This window comes from Ursus americanus, chromosome 3, assembly GCF_024610735.1.
Source record: "Ursus americanus isolate L20-20 chromosome 3, mUrsAme1.1.p, whole genome shotgun sequence".
NCBI classification, from domain to species: Eukaryota; Metazoa; Chordata; class Mammalia; order Carnivora; family Ursidae; genus Ursus; species Ursus americanus.
In genome coordinates this window covers 93,736,287-93,749,337 of record NC_142129.1, presented here as the reverse complement: position 1 = coordinate 93,749,337, position 13,051 = coordinate 93,736,287, and positions in this window count along the sequence as shown.

Below are 13,051 nucleotides of genomic sequence, written 5' to 3'. Positions count from 1 at the left end.
GCTGGTTGCCAAGGGTGTTGGGTTTCTGGTGAAGTCAGAGGCCCATCCCTTCCTACGCCTTGTCTGCTCCCTGGACAGGGGCGGTTCCCCCACCTGGGGACCCTGCCTCAGACGCCTTCTCAGGGCTCCTTTGGGCCCTACAGCTCACCAACTCATCGGCCCCAGATTTGGAAGTGTGGAGGCGGTGGTTCCCGGGGGACCACCACGGATGGGGCCCCTGTGAAGACACGCATCCAGTTCATGGGGCTGGTAAGAACGTGAGGAGCTTGTCAAGTAGAGAATAAGCATCCGGGCTCAGCCTTCCAGGCCTTGTCCCCACTCGGCCTGGACTCCTGGGCTCCAATCCCAACAGCCCCGGCTTGGTGGCCTGGCTTCTGTGTTCTTAAGCCTGCCCACATCTTGGCATGTTGAGATCTAGGGTCTTTTGTGGGTTCCGGAGGTGGGCTAGAAGTACTTAGGGAGGCAGTTATGAGGGACAGGTTGCCTGGGCTGCCCACCTGCCCCTTCCAGGGAGCTCTTGGGAGGGATCTAGGGTCTTGTCCATGGAGGGGTTCTATAAAGCAAACAGCTGGCCTCTGCTGGCCTCAGGCCTGGGTCATCCTCTCCACGGGTGGGCAGGCCCTTCCCCACCTTAGCAGGGGCCTGGACAGGCAGCTTCTCAAGATGCTGGTGGCTACCCCACAAGGAAGCAGGAACAGAGGGCCAGACAGCCTGACTGCTGCTGAGCTCCAAGGTCAATCTGTGTTTACTGAAATGTGTAGATTGGACCCTTATATGCGTTAAGGATCCCTGCCCCCTGGAACCAGGAACTTTGTCTCCGGGAGCAAAACACACACACACAAGGCAACAGGCCAAGTGCCGTGATGGCTGGAGCAGGGAGAGCCATCTGGGGTCTGGGGTGGTGGTTGAGGTCCTTGCCATCCCCCCACCAATGGAGGATTTGGTGTGAGCAGTGAAGGACAGGCAGGATTTGGGAAGACCTGGAGGGGGCCTTGGTGGGGTCGCAGCAGAGCTGGGAGGGGACCAACAGGGCGCATGGAGAGCAGATTAGTGGGCTTAGCACATGTTTCCATAGGCCTGTGGTTCTTGGGAAGCCTGGGTGGCTCAGTTGGTTAAGTGTCTTCTTCCAGCTCAGGTCATGATCCCGGGGTCCTGGGGTCGAGCAGGGAGCCCACTTCTGCCTCTGCCAGCTGCTCCCACTGTTTGTGTGCACGTGCTCTCTCTCTTTCTCTCTCTCTGGCAAATCAGTCAACCAATAAAATCTCAAAAAAGGGACAGTGGTTTTCAACTGGGGGCGATATGCGCCCAGGGCATCTGGCAAGGAGTGGAGACAATTTAGGTCTCTGGCGGGCGGTGCCACCAATGTATACTGGGCAGAAGCCAGGGATGCTGCTGAAATCCTCAGACCCCCAGAGCAAGCCCCACGCAGAGTCACCTGGCCGAGGAGGTTGAGGGCCTGCAAGGCAATGGTAGCAGGTGCGCTGGAAGCCGGGTGGGAGGGGGCAGCGGTCTCCCAGCAGGTGACTTTGGAGTGCGCACAGCTGCAGTGAAAGAAACCAGATGGCGGGCTGACACGAGGGGTGGCTTCTTTCTCAGGTGTCAGGAAGGCTGCAGACCATCACTATGCCATTAGAGACCCATGTTCTTCCATTTTCCTCCCTTGCCATCTTTCTTTTTCTTTTTTTGAATGTGTAAAATACATATAAAATGTATCATCTTAATCATTTTAAGCGTGTGGTTTGGTAGCATTAAGGACACTCACATTGCTGTGTGGTTGCCACCACCGTCCATGTCCTGGGCGTTCTTATCTCCCCAAACTGAAGCTCTGTTCCCATGAAACACCAGCTCCCCGTCCTGTCCCCCTGGCGCCCCCCACTCTGCTCTCTCCGCTGTGGATTTGACCGCTTTGGGACCTCGTGCACGTTGAGTCACGCGGTGTGTCCTTCTGTGTGTGGCTCTTTCCACTCAGCCTCGCATCCACCTGTTGTAGCAGGTGTCGAACTCCATTCTGTTCTGTGGCTGGATAGTGGTCCGTGGTATGTGTACGGCTCATTTTATCCCCTCATCTGTTGACAGGCACCTGGCTTGTTTCCAGCTTTTGGCTATTGTGAATAATGCTGCCATGAACATTCTATGTTTAACCTTTTTAGAGGACCTGTCACACTGCCTTCCCACCAGCAGTGCGTGAGGGCTCCCGTTTTTCCATGTCCTTGACAACGCTTGGTATTTTCCATTGTTTTGGTAACAGCCAGCCTGATGGGTGTGGGGCGGTATCACCCTGTGGTTGGGTTTGCATTATCCCCGTGACTAATGATGTTGAACATCGTTTCATGTGCTCACCGGCCTTTTGTGTATCTTCTCTGGCAAGAAGTCTGTTCGAGTCTTTTGCCTGTTTTTAAATTGAGTGGGTTGTTTGGCTGTTGAATTTTAGGTCCTCTTTATATATTCTGGATATGTATCCCTTATCAGATACGTGTTTTGCAAATGTTTTCTCCCATTTTGTGGGTTACCTTTCCATTTTCTTCATGGTGTCTTCCGATGCCCAAAGCACTTCAACTGTGATGAATTCTAATTTATTTTTTCGTTTGCCTGTGCTTTTGATATCCTAGCGTAGAAACCATTGCTAAATTCAACATCATGAAGACTGTCCCCTAAGTGTTCTTCTCAGAGTTTTATAGTTCTACTTCTTTCATTTAGATCGTGATCCTTTTGGGGGGAAGCTTTATTTATTTATTTATTTATTTATTTATTTATTTGACAGAGAGAGACACAGCAAGAGAGGGAACACAAGCGGGGGAGTGGGAGAGGGAGAAGTAGGCTCCCTGCTGAGCAGGGAGCCCGACGCAGGGCTCGATCCCAGGACCCTGGGATCATGACCTCAGCCGAAGGCAGACGCTTAATGACTGAGCCACCCAGGCACCCCAGATCTTGATCCATTTTGAGTTTGTTTTTGTCTGTGGTAAGAGGTAACAGTCCAACCTCATTCTTCTGTATATGAACTCCAGTTTTCCCAGCACTTCGGGTTGAAAAGCCCGTCCCTGGTCTATACGTCTGTCTTTCCAGTACCACACTCGTTTTGAGAACTGTAACTTTGTAGTGATTGTTGAAACAGGAAGTATGAGTTTTCCAAATTTGTTCTTGTATGTTCATCTTGTTTTGAATATTTGGGGCCCCTCGAGTTTCCACACGCATTTCTGGAAAAGCATCCTTGGGATTCTGATAGGAACGGCATTGAATCTGTAGGTCACTTTGGGTAGTCTGGACATTTTAACAATAGGTCTTCCATTCCAGGAACATGAGATGTCTTTCCGTCATTCTCCTTTAACTTCTTTCAACAATGTTTTGTAGTTTTCGGTGTATAAGTCATTTACCTCCTTGAATTTATTCCTAAGTATTTTATTCTCTTTGATGCTATTGCAAATAGAATTCTTTTCTTAATTTTCTTTTCAGATTGTTTACTATTAATGTATAAAGATGGAACTGATTTTTGTGTAACTGATTTTTTCAGTATAACCTCACTGAATTTCTTTACTAGCTCTGGTAACTGTCTTGTAGATTCTTCAAGATTTTCTATACAGGATCATATCATCTGTGAATAGAGATAGTTTTACTTCATATTCTCCAGTTTGGTTGCCTTCTGTTTCTTCTTATCTCCCTGATCTGGCTGGAATATTCAGTACAATGTCAGCTAGCAGTGCTGAAAGTCCTCCTTGTCTTGTTCCTGATCTTAGAGGGAAACTCCCAGCCTCTCACCACCGACTATGATGTTTGGTGTGGGATTTTCATAGATGTCCTTTATCATGTTAAGGCAGTTCCCTTCTCTTTCTAGTGTGTGTCATTTTTTAAAAAGATTTTATTTATTTATTTATTTTAGAGAGAGAGAGAGTAGGGGGAGGAGGAGAGGGAGAGGGAGGAGGAAAGAATTTCATGAAGGAGTCTTCCCCTTTGAGCACAGAGCCCGACGTGGGGCTTGATCTCATGACCCTGAGATCATGACCTGAGCCGAAATCAAGAGTCAGATGCTTAGCCAACTAAGTCACCCAGGTGCCCCCTATTTCCTAGTGTTTTTGATGATGAAAGGGTCTTTGATTCTGTCAAATACCTTGTATGCTTCAATTGAAATAACTGTGGCTTTCCCTCTTTCCCTTCCCTATTAGTGTAATATACCGATTGATTTTCTTATGTTGAACCACCTGTTCATTCATGGGATAAATTCCACTTGGTCATGATGTAACAGTCCTCTTAATGTGCTGTTCCATTTGGTTTGCTAGTGTTTTGTTGATAACTTTTGCATCTGTGTTTATAAGGGATATTGGCCTAATGTTCTTTTCTCGTGGTGTCCTTGTTTGGCTTTATTATCAAGGTATTGCTGGCCTCGTAGAATGAGTTAGAAAGTGTTCCCTCCTCTTTGGTTTGTTGGAAGAGTTTAACTAGAATTGGTGATAATTCTTCTTTAAATATTTGTTAGAATTCGACAGTAAAGCCATCTGGTCCTGGGCTTTTATTTGTTGGAAAGGCTCTGGTTACTGATTCAATCTCTTAACTAGTTGTAAATTTGTTCAGATTTTCTATTTCTTCATGATTCAATCTGGCAGGCTATGTGTTTCTATGAATTTACCTATTTCATGGAGCTCATCTAATCTGCTCTTTGTAGTATGCTCATGTTACCCATTTTATTTCTCTAAAATTCGTTGTAAGTTTTTGTCTCGTTTTTTATTTAATTATTTAAGTCTTCTCTTTCTTTTTTTCTTAGTCTACCTAAAGTTATATCAATTTTGTTGTTCTTTTTGAAGACCTAACTCAGTTTCATTGATTTTTCTCTACTGTTTTCTGTTCTCTATCTTGTTTGTTTCTGCTCTAATCTTCATTATTCCCTTCCTTCTGCCAGTTTTGGGTCATCTTGTTCTTGTTTTGCGAGTTCTGTAAGGTATACAACTAAGCTATTGATTCGAGATTTTTTTTTTCTTTTGAGGTCTTCTTTTTGTTTAAGGTATGTATTTATAGCTATAAAATTTCTTCTCAGCACTGGTTTCTCATAAGTTTTGGTATATTGTGTTTTCATGATGTAGGTCTCTGTATTTATCCTACTTGAAATCCATTGAGTGTCTTGGATTTATACATTCACATCTTTCATCACATTTTGGGAGTTTTTTTCCTTTGAATAACCTTTCTGCCCCCCTTCTCCTTCCTCTACTCTCATGATGCAAATGTTACTTTACTTGATGGTGTTCTGAAGGCCCTTAGACTGTGTTCCCTTTTTTCATGCTTTTTTTTTTTTTCCAATTTCTGCTCCACACGACTTGATTGTTTCAGTTGTTCTGTCTTTGAGCTCATGGGTTCTTTGCTCTGCCTGCTCATACCTGCTATTGAACCCTGTAGTGAAGGTTTCATTCCAGGTATGTATTTCTCAGCTCTAGAATTTCTTTTTGGTTTCTCTTTAGGTTTTCTATCTTTTGTTGATAACATCATTTCATTCATACGTGGTTTTCTTGGCTTCCTTCAGTCTTTGCACCTTTTCCCTTTGCTTCATTGAGCATATTGTAGATGGTTGTTTTAAGTCTTTGTCTATGGGCTTCCTTGGGAATGGTTTGTACCAAGTTATTTTTGTTCCTTTGAATGGACCTGTTGTCTTTATTTCTTTGTATGCAGTCATTTTTTTGTTGTTGTTGAGAGCTGGACATTTGACTGTTATAATGTGGTAGTTCTGGAAATAAGATGATTCTTCTCCAGCATTGGCTTTGTGCTTGTTTGTTTTTATTGTTGAAGGTTGTAGTAGTCTGTTAATTTTGATACTCTTCCAAATTGTGTTTGCAAAGACTATTCCTTGTGTGTGCTCACTGTGGTCTCTGCTCCTTAATATTTGGCAGAGGTTTCCTTGAATACCAGGAACTGAGCAAACAAAACATGCGTGCACACGTGCACACACACACACACACACAGAGGAAAACAAACCGAAAAACCCCTTCTTTCCCATTCTTTTCAGATAGGCTCGGTGCTGGAGCCCTCCTTTAACATTTAGTGAGGCTTGCTCTGAGCCTCAGGATCAGTCAGGGTGAAAGTTTCAGGTCCCTGCAGGTCTTCTCTGAATATTTGTCTTTTGCTGTGCGTGCATGGGATTTTCTAAATACCCCTATATACACAGCTACTTTTGAATGTCCTAACTGTCCAAGCTTATCCTCTGGGCCTTAGATAATCTACTGTATGTCTCCACCCATAATCCCTTGCCTCAGGTGTCTTTTATGAACAGCGGCTGCTGCTTTGCCCATGTGAGTCCTGCATCAGGTGAAAGAGAGATGAGGGCTTTGCATCAATGATTTAGATTCCTGAGACAGGGGAGAACATATATAGACACAATAATGTGCAAACAAGGCTGGCTCTGCTCCCTCTGATTTGAAGGAGGGAGTTAGACAGTTGTGCTGCCATCAAAACCAAGACCTCCTCCATGCCAGGGTGGGAGTGGGGCAAGGGTGAGTAAAAACACTACAAAACTTTCCCACTGTTTTGTTTTTTAAAGATTTTATTTATTTATTCGACAGAGATAGAGACAGCCAGCGAGAGAGAGAACACAAGCAGGGGGAGTGGGAGAGGAAGAAGCAGGCTCATAGCGGAGGAGCCTGATGTGGGGCTCGATCCCATAACGCCGGGATCACGCCCTGAGCTGAAGGCAGACGGTCAACCGTTGTGCCACCCAGGCGCCCCCCCACTGTTTTGAAGATGGATTTTTCTAGGTTGAGCCTTTGCTTTTTGCTTTAGACCTTTGATTGTTTTCCAGAGCTCCTGTGAGGTTGGTTCTGATAGTTCTGCTTATTGTTGTTTTAGGGAAGGAGGGGCAGAGGGAGAGGGGGAGAGAGAATCTTAAAAGGGCTCCATGCTGAACACGGGCTCGATCTCACAACGCAGAGCTGAAATCAAGAGTTGGGCGCTTAACTGACTGAGCCACCCAGGCGCCCCAACTCTGCTTGTTTTGTTTTGTTTTGTTTCAATGTTTCTGTGGGGAAACAAGAGCTTGGAGCTTCCTAGTCCACCACTTTGCGGACATCACTCCCTCTGCAATCTTGTGCATCTTGCCATTTTCTTCATGTTTGATGCCTTAGGACGATAAGACAGTTGCTATAGCTTCAGACATCCCATCTATGTGTCCGGCCGTGAAAAGGGAGGAAGGCTAGAGTACCATGCCAGCTGCACACATACCCTTTAGTGAGGAAAACAAAAGTCTTCACGTTAGGAAAAGAGGACTCTGGGAAGGCAGTGCAGGTGGAAGCAGCAGGGATGTCTCCCAAGCTGGACAACTGCGCCAGAAGTGTCTTTCCGATCTAACTGTTCCGTAAATCTGGACTTGGTTGAAGGCTTGCAACTTCCAGGGGAAATTTGCAGGTAATTTGGTCGATTTCAGCTCTCAGCACAGTAGCATCTATCCATCCTGCACTCCTAGACCCCAGCAGGAATTATGCACACGATCCTGGAGTGGCTTGCACACAGCTTGTGGGAGCCACAGTGGGCAAAAAGAACCCTGCCCTCCAAATATCAGGGATCTCTGCTCTGATGGCTATTGCTGCTTCTGATCATGGGGGTGCAGACACACGGCCAGGCTGCCGGCTGCTGCTGTTGTCACCCCTCCCCCATTGTTGCAAACCTCTCCGGGCCAGCTGAAGTGACTTCCAGGGGATCTAGAGGGACCAGGGCACCTTTATTCCTCCACTTCATTTTCTGCTTTTTCCCCTTTCAGGAACTAGATGTTAAGAATTAGGACATTCAAAACCAAGTGCATATACAGGGAAATTACAAAGTGACTGTGCCCATGCCCAGGGAAAGTCTCAGAAAAGATCTAAGCAGGCATTATATTCATGCCTCAGGCTGATCCTTGGCACAGAGACAGCCTACAATAATCAAGCAAACAAACGAACCCCAATAAAAACAATAACAAACCCGACAAACTCTGTGGAAGTGAAAGAAACAAGATATTCTGACTTTTAATTGTTAACAATTGTTAATTGTTAACTAATAATTGTTTTTTAATTTAAGTTTATCAGTTTATCAAATCATGTAGAAAACAGAAAGTGAAGGTACAAACCATCGTTACAACAAAATAAAGAGCCTTTATAATTACCCCTGTACTTATCTTTATTGAGATCTCTAACAATAAGTATTAGAGCAGAGATCAATGAAATAAGAGAGTAGGAAAATAGTCTAGAAAATGAATGAACCCTAAAGCTGGTTCTTTGAAAAGATCAACAAAATTGACAAACCTTTAGCTAGTTTGACTAAGAAAAAAAAGAGAGAAGCCTCCAATGACTAAAATAAAAAATGAAAGTGGGGACATTACTGCCAGTTCTACAGATATGAAGTGTTGTAAGAGAGCACAATGAACCATTGTGTGACAACAAATCGAACGACCCAGATAAAATGGAGAAATTCCTTGAAACACAAAACCTATCGAGACTGAATCAGGAGAGAATAGACAATCTGAATAGACCTACACTAGCAAGGAGATTGAAACATTAATAAAAAAATCTCCCAACAAAGGAAAGCCCTGGTCCTGATGGCTTCATGAGCGAATTCTATCAGACATTTAAAGAGCAATTAATACCAATACTCCTCAAACTTGTCCTAAAAATTGAAGGGGGGGTGCCTGGGTGACTCAGTGGGTTAAATGTCTGCCTTCAGCTCAGGTCATGATCCAGGGTCCTGGGATCGAGCCCCGTGTTGGGCTCCCTGCTCAGCGGGAAGTCTGCTTCTCCCTCTCCCTCTGCCTGCTGCTCCCCCTCCTTCTGCATGCTCTCTCTTTGGCTTTCTCTGTCAAATGAATAAATAAAATCTTTTTTAAAAATTGAGGAGGCGGAAACACTTTTAACTCATTTTAAAAGGCCGACATTCCCCTAATGCCAAAGCCAGACAGACACTACTGGAAAAGGAACTACAGACGAATATCCCTTGTGAATACTGATGGAAAAATCCTCAACAAAATACTAGCGAACAGAGTTCAGCACATATTAACAGGATTAAACACCATGACTAAGTAGGATTTATTCAACAAACGCAAGGATGGTTCAACATGCAAAGATCAGTCAGTGTAATACGCTACATCAACAAAATGTAGGGGAAAAGCCCAACAAGTTTCCTATTTACATCATCTCAATTGATGGAGAAAAAGCATTTGATAAAATCCAACATGCTTTCATGATGAAAATACTCAAAAGACTATGAGTAGAAGGAATATCTCAACATAATAAAAGTCATCTACGAACAACCCGCAGCAGACGTCATACTCAGTGGTGTGAGACTGAGAGATTTTCCTCTAAGATCAAGAATGAGATAGGGATGCGCACATCACCGCTCCCATCAAGCGTAGTACAGCCAGAACAGTTAGGGGAGAAGAAGAAAAAAAAGGCATCCAAATTGGAAAGGAAGAAGTAAAATGATCTCTGTTTGCAGATGATATTGTCCTATATGTAAAAAACCCTAAAGACTTCACAAAAATACCTGTTAGAACAAAGAAACAAATTTATTTAGCAAAGTTGCAAAGTCAACACCCAAAAATCAATTGCATTTTTATACAAGAACAATGAACAAACTGATAAAGAAATTGAAGAAAAAAATTCCATTTGCAATAGCATCAAATGAATAAAATACTTATGAATTAACTTCACAGAGGAAGTGTAAGATCTGTACACTGAAAACGAGAAAACATTGCTGAAAGAAATTAAAGGAGATATAACTGGAACAGAGCCCCGTGTTCATAGATGGGTTGGAATAGTTGATATTGGGGGCACCTGGGTGGCTCAGTCGTTAAGCGTCTGCCTTCAGCTCAGGGCGTGATCCCGGGGTCCTGGGATCGAGCCCCGCATCAGGCTCCTCTGCTGGGAGCCTGCTTCTTCCTCTCCCACTCCCCCTGCTTGTGTTCCCTCTCTTGCTGGCTGTCTCTCTCTGTCAAATAAATAAAATCTTTAAAAAAAAGGAATAGTTGATATTGTTATTATTCAAAGAGAGCTACTGATTTAATGCAATCCCTATCAAAATCCCAATGTTATTTTTTGCAAAAATGGAAAAATCTATCCTAAAATTCATATTGGAATCTCAAGGGACCTCAAATAGTTAAAAAAAATCTTGAAAAATGAACAAAGTTGGAAGACATCACATTTCCTGACTTTAAAACTTACCACAAAAGTATAGTCATCAGGGGTTCATCGGTTAAGCATCTGACTCTTTTTTTTTTTTATTCCACAGAGATAGAGACAGCCAGCAAGAAAGGGAACACAGCAGGGGAGTGGAGAGGAAGAAGCAGGCTCATAGCAGAGGAGCCTGATGTGGGGCTCGATCCCATAACGCAGGGATCACGCCCTGAGCCGAAGGCAGACGCTTAACCGCTGTGCCACCCAGGCGCCCCAAGCATCTGACTCTTGATTTTGGCTCAGGTCATGATCTCGGGGTCTTGAGATTGAGCCCCACATCGGGCACCATGCTAGGTGTGGAATCTGCTGAAGATTCTCTCTCTCCCTCTGCCCCATCCCCCGATATCTCCCTCTCTAAAAAAAAAATACAGTAATGAAGACAGTGGTGCTGGCATAAGCCAGTCATATGGACCAATGGGATGGTACAGAATAAACAGCCCCTAAGCAAATCCTTGCACATATGGTGAAAAGACTTTTGACAAGCCTGCCAAAACCGTTCAATGGAAAGAGGACAGTCTTTTCATGAAATGTTTGGAAAAGTGGATATTCATTTTGTGAAATAATGAAGTTGGACCCTTACTAACACCATATACCAAAATTAACTTAAACTGGATCATAGATTGTAGGGGCGCCTGGCCGGCTCAGTCAGTGGAGCATGCAACTCTCAATCTTAGGATCGTGAGTTCAAGCCCCACATTGGGCATGCAGCTGACTTAAAAAAAAAAAAGAGTTAAAACTATAAACTCATAGAAGAAACCAGGACAAAAGCTCTGTGACGTGGGATTTGTTGGTGAGTCATTGGCTGTGACATTAAAGGCACGGTTAGCAAATTGGCAAATTTGACATCATGCAAGTTTTAAATTTTTGTGCATCCGAGGTCATTGTCAACAGCATAAAAAGGCAACCTACAGAATGGGAGAAAATATTTGCAAACCCCATACCTGATAAAGGATTAATATTCAGATTTTATAAACAACGCCTAAGCGCGACAACAAGAAACACTCGAACAAAACACCCAGTTTGATTACAGAATGGACACGGATCTTGAATAGCCATTTCTCCCGGGAACATGTCTGAATGGCCACGTGAAAGATGCTCGACATCGTTCATCATCAGGGAACTGCCGATGAGAACTTCAGTGAGGCAGCACTGCGTACCTCTCAGGATGGCTGCCATTGAAACAGTAGCAAACTGCGTGTGAAAGCGCACTGCTGGCAGGGGTGTGAAAGGGCACAGTCACTGTGCTACACAGTATGCTGGCTCCTCAAAAGGGTAAACATAGAATTGACAATTGACCCAGCAATCCCACAGCTAGATCCATACCCCTAAGATTTGCAACAGGGTCTGGAAGGCGAGCTGCACACCCACGTTCATGACATTATTCACAGTAGCCAAACAGCGGAAGCACCCAGGCGTCCATCGGCAGCCACGGAGTATCATTCAGCCTGAGGAAAGGAACTTCTGATCCCTGCTCCAGCAGGGACGAAGCAAGAGGACCTTCTGTCCGGGGCAATAAGCTGGTTCCAAGGAAGGCAAGGACGGTCTGATCGCACTTACAGGAGGCACTTGGAGTGCTCAGAATCATGCAGACAGAAAGGAGAACGGTGGTTTCGGGGGGCCAGGGAGGTGGGGTTTGGCAGGCGCAGAGCTTCCTGTTTACAAGATGGACAGTGGTGATGTCTGCACAGCAGTGTGATTGGGCTGAATGTGCTGAAACGTGCACTTGAAGACGGTGAAGGCAGTAAGCTTTGCGTTGTGTGTATTTTGCCTCACCAAATAACGTGTGCATGGAGAGCTGTGGTGGTCAGGGGTTTAGGAAGAGGGAAGGATGGGTAAGGTGGAGCATGGGATTTTTAGGCAGAGACACTATTCTGTAGGATATTATAATCGTGGTTACGTGTCATTACATGCTTGTAAAATCCCACAGAATATGTACCACCAAGGGTGAACTCTAACGTAAACCATGGACTTTACTTATTAGTAATGTGTCAGTACTGGGTTATCAATTGCAGCAAATGTGCCCCACTCCTGCAAGAGGTTAGTAACAGGGGCTGTGGACATGTGACGGGGTGTATGGGAACTCCTGTAAACAAGAAGACTGCTCCAGAAAATGACAGTTATTTTTTTTTTTTAAAGCCTCCGCATTGGCCAGAACCAGATCACCGAGTCACTGCCACGGAGGCTGGGAGAGCGGAGAAGCATCTCTCACCAGCACTGCAGACATGGGCCTTCAGCAAATAGCAGGGTTCTGACAACAGGGAAGATGAAGGGTGCTCCGAGGTGACCAGACCCCAAATCTCACCCTGTAGGCTGGCCGCCCAGGGAGTCCCCACAGCGTACGTGGGCTGGTCAGAGCATCGCACGCACACCCAGCCAGCTGTTGTGCCCGGGCCGCTGAGCGCCACAGCCTGACCCCCGCCTCTCAAAGCAGACTGCGGACTCCCCAAAGGCCGCGTTGGGTGGGGGAAGGACTTGCCTGGGGCAGATGGCCTGGCAGCCGCCAAACTGGACCCCAGCAGCCTTCTCCCCAGCCATCTCCTGAGCTGGGAGACTGGCTCCCTCCCGTTCACTCCTGTCTGGGCCAGAGTGGGCCTACCCCATCTCCTTTGTCACGGAGGAAAATGGAAACTGAGGCCTCCTCTCCGTCTGACAACAGAGGCAACGCACAGCGAAGGCGAGGCTGCTGACCGGGGCGCTCGGGTATTGCCGGTGTCAGCGGAAAGCATTTCAGTCCCAGGGCATCTGAACCCTTCACCTGACACCACTCAGCAAGAGTCTGATAATCACCGTGTTCCAGATTAGCCCAAGGGAAGAGCTCATGAGCCGTGCACGTAGGGCATAAACCTGGCTGGCGCCTTTTGGCACACTAATCTCATCTCCAG